Raw genomic sequence first — 9142 nt, 5'->3', positions numbered from 1 at the left:
GGTTCACTACAACTTTCAATGATAGTAACCCCATCAGAGTCACTCCGCTGATAATCAATGTCTTTTGTATGTGTGTATAATTGTTTAAGTGTAATTCATGAAAGTTACTGTAAATACTATGTGTTTGGTTTGAATAATAGTGCCGCCACACATCGGCAAGTGATAATATTATTTTGTGAATACTATATGCTCAGTTGCCATGATTTAACTCGTGAGAAGGAATTATTTTTGAAAATTATGAATTGAGAACCTTAGAGGTAAATGAGAGACAAGAGATTTAATGAATAAGTTTTCACGGAAATGCTTCCTTGGGTTCGATGGGCTATACCCATTGGGTCCATGCGCTGGTCATAGCTCGGGATTTTGGCTGTGACAGAGTGGTTGAGTCTAACATAATTAAGTTACTTGCCATAAAATAGGCATTTATGGTGTTTGCAGGATCTTGATGGGACGTATCACATCTTATGAAGATTGATAGTGACTTCACTACTGTGAAAAGCTGGGTAACTAAGACTAAAATGTGTCTTTGAGATTGCACCACCATATGTTTTATATTGTGTATATGGGTAAAAAATTAAGGGCTAGAGGATTGTCATGACCTATTTCTATGGCCATGTCTGGCGCAAGGGCCTATATGGTATAGACTACTAGACCCAAGCAAGCCTTACATAAAACTTCGTGTTCACATAATAATCACAATACACGTGTGGGTGTTTGTGAGACCACAACCTCTACAGGCTTGTAACTAAACATAGATGTAATAATACGAGCCAAGGGTAGTTTCGTCATTTTCTCTAATAAGGTCCCAAAAAAACGTTTTATGATATTTTAAGGTCTAAATAGGCATAAGACTGCATAAATGACGTGTAATGATGAAAACACGAAGAAAACTAGAAATGATAATAATTTTCACGATAGGGGCAAAATGGTCATTTTTCACCTCGGGTTAAAATTTTAAGTTTTCATGAACCCGAGCATGTCTAGACCATTATGGATCTTGTCCTGGTGTCAAAGGAGTAAAAAGATTGAACAAAGGGTTGCATGAGAACAAGCAAACTAGTCAAGGGCATTTTCGTAATTTTAAAGGAATGGATAAGTTTGGCCTATAAATACTTTCTTCCAGCAACTTCTTCTCCCATTTTCTAGTAGCTTGTCTTCTTCTTCTTCTTCTTCTTCTCTCTCACGTTTCTTCAAAACCTCCATGGAAGCTTGATATGTAGCTTACAAAATTTTCTCTCTCTAGCTCTAATTTTCATACTTTTGAGCCTTTTTTACTAGAACCCTTGTATTCTTTCATTCTTTCACTTCAAAACCCTTGATAAATCTTATTTTCATACTTTCTCTCACTAGTTGGGCGTTCTAGAGAGAGAAAGAAAGAATAACATCATTAGTTTGGAAGCTTTTAGAAGAGAATTCATCTACAAAGGAACCCTAGGGTGAGTAATGAACCAAGTTTGATTTTTAGCTGTGAATAATGGTTAGTAATTTAGATTAAGAGTTGTTTTATTGATGAGTATGTTCAGTACCTTTTAGTGATTAAGATAGTGAACATAGATAGTCATTTAATGTGGCAATTGAAAACTAGCTAAAAGATAGCTTTTAGGGTTCATAGTGTGTAAATTGACCTATTGCTTATGCTAATGTGATCCTAGGTCTTAAGGAAGCCCCATCATCTCATTTGGACAATTAGGGGAATTGGAGTCATCTAAAGGCTCTACAATCAATCGATGAGTGGACTTGCATTTCAAAGTTGTTTGGGGAATATGAATGATTTTATCTAACTTGTTTTTGAAAATGTATCTTGGGAACAAGCCTTTGGTGAAGTGATTTTATATTGTGAAATTGTGATATACAATGGATTATGTGTTATCAAAATATGATAATATGCATGATATGCATTGAGTGCTTATTTGTATGTTGATGTGGACCTGGCTATATGCGAGTAGGAGTGCACATAAGCCGTTGCTGACCCGGCTATGTGCGAGTGGGAGTGCGCATAAGCCGTTGCATATGAGATGATGATGATGGGAGGGTGTATATGATGATTGATATCTATATATATATATACATATATGGTATATGGTTGTAAATGCAAAAATGTGAACATTTGATTTGTTGAAATTTGGGAGTTTACATGTGTTATATGTGGCTTTTGTTATTTAGTAGGATGGCTTTGTTTTAAGGGAAAAGGAGACTTTTTTCTTGATGTTCTGATTCTCGTTGCAGAGAGATTGATTCTCGCTGTAGCAAAAAACTCTCGAGTTTTGGAGGAGTAGACTGGCTGAAAACACGCTGTAGCGAGGAAGCATTTTCGCTGCAGCGAGAATAACACTATAGTTTCTCGTTGCAACGAAATTCATTCTCGCTGCAGCGAGAAACTTTCTGTTTCTGGGTTACAATTTCGCTGTAGCAAAAAACTTTCTGTTTTATGACCAAAATCTCACTGCAGCAAAAAACCTTCTGTTTTGTCTTCTATCTTGTCTAATTACTGCCCTATTTTTCACTTCTTTGCTACCATATCCGAGCATGGTCTTCTAACATTAAGGACTAAATGAGTTAAGTTTAATGAGGAGGTTTAGTGAGAAACCCTTGGCCGGTTGAGAAACCTTCGTTCGGCTAATAACTTAATCCTAACGTCGTTGCAACGAAAATTCATTCTCCCTGCAGCGAGAATGCCTTTCCGCTACAGCGAAGATTCGTTGTCGTATTTGACTTGCTTGTGTATCATTGAAGCTTTTATTCTTCAAATGGTTCGTTATGTATGGGTTCATAATTTTCAAATGATTAATCATTTAAGGACTTGATGAGGGGTTTTTAATATGAATGGAACTAAATTGCATTGTTTTGAAACAAGTGCATCATGATTTTAAATTCTCCTTTGTTGTTGCTTGTTCTCTTCCTTGTTCACTCACTGGGTTTATACTCACCATTTTTAACTTCATGTTTTTAGATCACGAGGCAGCTGGTAACTAGGACGAAGTGTCCTTGTAAACTTGTATCCATCTTTTGGTAGATGTCTCGACATTCAGTAGCTGTACAATCGTTCGAGTCCCTCAGCTGGAAATCGAGTCTTCTTTTTGAGATGTATAGACAAACTTAATGTAAATTATTAAGATACATGTTGTACACAGTGTATGTTTATTTTAAATGAGTAATGCCAATATGAGTTGGCAATGTCTATTACTATTTTGATTTAAAGTTATAATTTGTGACTTAGCAATATTTGATGGAATGATGAGTAGGATAAATAGATAGGCTTGCTTGGGCTTAATGGACTACGTCTATTGGGCTGTTGCGCCCATCATGGCCCGAAATTTGGGTCCTGACAGTGTTTATGTACAGCGCATCAATCAAATCACATAACATTAGGACATGCATAATTACTAGCATATGAATATTCATAATTATCCACAATTTCACACTTATCATTGGTTTAACACACATCTCGTGCTTAATACCATCTATGGCCTCATTACGATAGGTATCACAAGTCATCTTCACTCATTTCATTGTTCAACATAAGTAATTCATATCAAGAATAGATAAACATAAACATTTGCCAACATTGTCTACATATCCACAAGTCTCGACATGAAAATTAAATAGTGTAATGGACTCGATTTAACAACGGAGTGTGACTATAACAGCAGGCTTGAAAGAAGGGCTCTAGCACACCCACCAAGTATAAGCTAAAGGTCTCCTCCATAAGGCATCAAGCCAAGTAAGCAAGCTACTAATCTGCATAAACAAGTTCATCTTTTGTGTGCGAGTTATAAAACTTAGTAAGCAAACAAGGGAAGGGACAAGCCAAAAGGGAAGAGCTTTTGCATAAACCAAAACCTTGACATAGTCATGAATTTTTAAGTAATCATCAATCTTCCTTCAAATCCTTGAAATAATGTTGTTTTCAAACTCATTTAATTGACTGTTAGTTTGATCTCTCAGTTGATTTATCAATAACAAGATGTAGCATAAAAATGGTCTAGTTCTTTTCAAAAAAAAAAATCACATAAGAGTTTGGATTGAAAAAGTAAGTTAAAAACAAGTGAAAAGCCATTTAAAAAGAGAAAATAAACCATGAATTGGATACCCCAGTAGTCATTGTCTTTACCCATACCTTAACACCTTTTTAGTGTCAAATCAACGACATTTAAATAACACAACTTTATTCCTAAAACCAAAATATTCCAATGCTATGATATCTACCAAGATACCATAAAAGTAATGATCGTAATTTTTGTAACAACTCCCTTTGACTCATACTCTATTACTCATTGTCTTATGATTTTAACCATAGTCTATGATGTGGAACTTGAAACCATTGACAAAGTAACTTTTGTATCACTTTGCGACACATCTTAGGCTGTGAGATATCTCCAAGATACGTGAATCAATTTCATCCCAATGATCTACAACTTATGAAAGTGTATGGTTGAAATGAATTGTAATGGATATTTGTTATTCAAAATGCAACTGTTGTAGACATATGATTACATATTGTTTAAACTTTTTCTCAAATCTTGTGTCACATACTTTCTCTAATTCATCTTTCAATGTATTCCCAACATCTCTTTTCACCATTTCGTCAAATATCTAATCATTGTAAGCAACAAATACAAGTTATGATAATTATTATATTAACCATTAACGCTTAGGCTATAATTAATGGTATTTACTCAATGTATAGGAGTATCTTTTTTCTATTCATTAAAACATATATTTTTACAGCAAAATACTCGTCTTCTTTAAGAAATTGAGAATTATCTTGTGGATCGAAAGCTTGCCTAAGATAAGTGAAAATTGAAAGATAAACCATAGATTCTATATCTCCCACATCATCATTATGCAACATGTGGTTAAAGCTCGTTCATATAGTGGGTTCAAAATACAAAGAGCAAAACAAGCATATTTTATGAATAATATATGCCTCACATATAGATCTTTGAACAAATGCTTGAATTTTCACTTTTTTCTTGAGATAATGCAAAAACCTAAGCATCATAATAGAAATAAACTTAAATTAGACATGCCCTAAACTATAGCTATGTACTAAGTGGAAACAAATAGAAGATGTTGAACCATAATATCTATCAAAAGGATACACCCATTGATAATGAATAGATCCACCAACCATAGCCTCATAAGGTAAGTAAATCAAAAAATGCTCTATAGAGTCAAAGAAATCGGGAGGAAAAATAATTTCTAGTTTGCATATAGTTTCTTCATATTTTTTTCAATGCCTTCATATGATGTAAATGTATTTTATTTTATCACAAATATCTAAAAAAATGAGATGGCTTAGTCATTACATCCCAAATTGAGTTATGCCGTAGATCATGGAAGGCAATTGAAAGCCACCGTTGCATAAAAACGTGACAATCATGACTTTTCATCTCATAAAATTTTGCATTCAATCTCATTAATATACCAAGCTATGTTCAATGCAAAATCACCTAAAATTTCAAATATTTCACCCATGCACAAACAACTGTTTTTCCCATTGTTTCAACCAATTCTAATTCTGGCCACTCGTAATACACCTCAAAATTTTGTTGTGCTTTTATGCTATCTTTGGTCTTTCCCTTAACATCTGTCATTGTGCACAAAAATATTTTCAAAGACTTTACACTCAATATACATCACATCCAAATTGTGACCAAGTTTTCTAAATTAAGGAATCTCAAGAGACAGAGATTTTTATTAATGAATGACGACATGAAGGATTTTACTAACTAAGTATGGCGAATAGGCATGGTGGGTATGGTGACTTTGCTGGTTGATAATTGTATGAAGTGGAATTAGTTTTATCTCAAATTGTTCTTAAAAGTTAGCTAAGTTCTTGAGTTTAGTTTTGAATTTAGTTATTTTTAGTTATTTTTCTAATTAGTTTATTTTTATTAAGTTACTTTATTTTATGCTAATTTTATGTTTATTTATCTTAGTTTAGTTATTATTTATTAGTTTTTACATTGTTGTAGGATTTTAAAAGAATAAGGCTTAATTGGGTGAAGAAAGGTGTTTAAGGAGTTCAGATATTGTTCATTCATGTCGCAGTATTTTGAGCATAACTCTCGTGCCCGAACTCTAAATGATATAGTTCTTAAACCATTGGAAATCTATGAGATAGAACTACAACTTTGATGAAGATCATTTTGCCCATTTCTTCCTTAAAGATGGAGAAAATCATGTTGGAAGTTGATAGAGTGCAGTAGTTAACAAGAAGAATACATGAGACCAATGGAGCGTTGTAGCTTAAATGGGGTGTGTCGCGGCATCGAGCTAGAAAACTTGAAGAAGCAAAGCGAAAATGAGCAGGCTACAGGCTGACTAAGTCCCTATTAGGCTCTACACATATTCTAAACCCATATTAAGAGTGTTTAGGCTAAAATATTTTAGCTTAGATAGAATTAGGTTAAGATAGATTATAAAATGTTAGCTTAAGGGAAAGTTAGCCACAAATATTGAGGAGAAATCTAGAGAGAGATTCAAGAAGCTAGAAGTTAAGGTTGAACATTGAAGATCAAGGCTACAAAACTTAATTTATTTTCTTCTTCCTTAGCTTTTATTATTCTTGTTACTCTTGATGGCTAAACTTCATATGTTTTTACTTATATTTGCAACTATGAGTAGTTAAATTAATTTTTAAGGATTGCAATTGAACTCACATGTAGTTAAAATATTTATGTATCTTATTTTCAATGGGATAAAATTGTTTATTCCAATTTGTTCTTAATGTTTTTTAATTAACTGGCCACCAATTAAATTGATCTAGGAAACTAAACAAACTTGGGAAAGGGAGTTTAGTGTAGACTAAATTTGGAATAACATATAATCATATTTATTTGATTGAATAAATAAATTGATTTATGTATAGGATATGAACATAACTATATGCCATATGTAGCCAAAATTAGAGCTTGAACTTAATGAGTCTATTTTAATTTCGATTCACATAGAAATATAGTGTTTTGGTCAAAGTATATATTTTTATTAGAGACTTGGGAGAGCATTATAAATAATTGAGGACTCTAGGTTAGATATTCAACCCATTGGATTAAGTTCAGAGAGAAAGGTAAGATTTAAATGAAGTGCGAGGGATATTGTAATACTAGGCTTTTTCGAATTTGATCTTTATTCAATTATCTTCTTGCTTTGATTATTAGTGTTAATTAGTTCAATTGAGTAGTTTTTCAAGCTTAATTTGTTATTAATTTTTTTATTGTTTGAATAAAACTGAATTGTTTTAATTTTAGTACTTAAGTAACTTTTTAAAATAATTCTCTAAGAGATCGATACTCTACTTGCTAATATATTATCTTTTCGATATGTATACTTGCGTAGGTATAATTTAACTGACAAAATTTTGGTGTCGTTGCCAAGGAACTGTTTTCTAGAATTTTTACTAATACTAATACCAAGCAAATTTAGTCTTAATTCAAACCTTATGTTATTTATTTATTTATTTATTTTTCTAGTTTTCAGGTATCTTTAATCATTGTATGCAAAGGAGAAACTTAAATCTTGTTCTTTTTGATCTAGAGATAGAAAGAACTTTAGAAGACGTCGAAGGAAAAATTTTCAAGTTCAAACTATAAACTAAAGAATGGCTGAATATAATAATAATCACGATAACAATGCTAGCATTCAGATTATTGAGGAGAACAAAGCTCTGTGGGATTCTGTTGTTCCCCCTTTGCAAAGCTTGCACCAAAGCATTAGAAGACTTCTTGTCAATGCAAACAATTTTGAGATCAAGCCTGCTTATAATCAGATGATTTAGTCTTCCATTTAGTTGGTTAGGTTACTTAACGCTGTCCAAAACTCCTTTATAACTTGTGACCTGTGTGGAGATAACCATTCAAGTAATCAATGTCCATCTAAATGTAAATCAGTTTAGTTTGTTGGAAACTTCAATTAGCAGTCGAATAACCCATATTCCAATACCTATAATCTTGGTTGGAGGAACCACTTAAACGTTTCATGGAATAATAACCCAAGACCTTCAAATCCAAGGCCAAACAATCTTCTTGGCTTTCTACCACAAGCAAGACCTCTTGTCTTCGAGAAAAAGCCTACTATGGAAGAAATGTTCATGCAATTCATGACAAAGATTGATGCCTACATGACAAAGAATGACACCATCATTTAGAATCAAGTAGCATCAATTTGCAATCTTGAAACTCAAATAGGACAAATTGCCAACACCATTAATAGGAGCCTCGAGGTGCATTGCTAAGTGATAACCAAGCCAATCCCAAAGCTAAGGAGCAATGTAAAACAATCACTTAGAGGAATGGAAAAGAAGTTGAACGGTTAAGTGAGAAATCAATTGAATCAATAGAGCATGTGATGAGGAAGAGGTAATTGTTGAGAAAAGAAGTTAAAAAGCAAGAGGATGGGAAAACTAAAAATCAAGTGAACGCTCAAGCAAATTATCCTCCACCACCCTTCCCACATAGATTGCAAAAGCAAAAGCTTGAAAATCAATTTTAGAATTTTGTCAATGTCTTTAAGAAACTCCACATAAATATTCCCTTTGTAGAAGCCTTGGAACAAATGCAAAGCTATGTCAGATTCTTGAAAGACATTCTTTCCAAGAAAAGAAAATTTGGTGAATTCAAGACTGTTACTTTGACAAAAGAATGTAGTGAAATTCTCCAAAATAAATTACGATCGAAACTCAAGGATCTTGGCAGCTTTACCATTCCTTGCACTATTGGTGATTTATTCTTTGCTAAAGCATTAAACGATTTGGGTGCAAGTATCAATGTGATGCCATTATCAATCTTTGAGAAACTTGGTTTGAGGGAATGCAAATCAACTTTTGTTACATTGTAATTGGCTGATCCTTCTTATGTTTACCTAAAAGGAATCATTGAAGATGTTCTTGTCAAGGTTGACAAATTTATTTTCCCAGTTGATTTTATAATTCTTGACATGGAGGAAGATAAGTAAATTCTAATAATCCTTGGAAAACCTTTATTGGTAACAACTAAAGCCCTAATTGATGTGGAAAAAGGTGAACTTACCTTGAGAGTTCAAGACCAATTGGTAACATTCAATATTTTTAAAACTTTGAAATTTCCAATGGATTTTAAAGAATGTTTTTCTATGAATGTAGTAAATAGTCTAACAAATAAGG

Source organism: Theobroma cacao, chromosome 5 (genome assembly GCF_053813885.1).
Source record: "Theobroma cacao isolate CCN51 chromosome 5, ASM5381388v1, whole genome shotgun sequence".
NCBI classification, from domain to species: Eukaryota; Viridiplantae; Streptophyta; class Magnoliopsida; order Malvales; family Malvaceae; genus Theobroma; species Theobroma cacao.
This window is presented reverse-complemented; position numbering follows the sequence as displayed.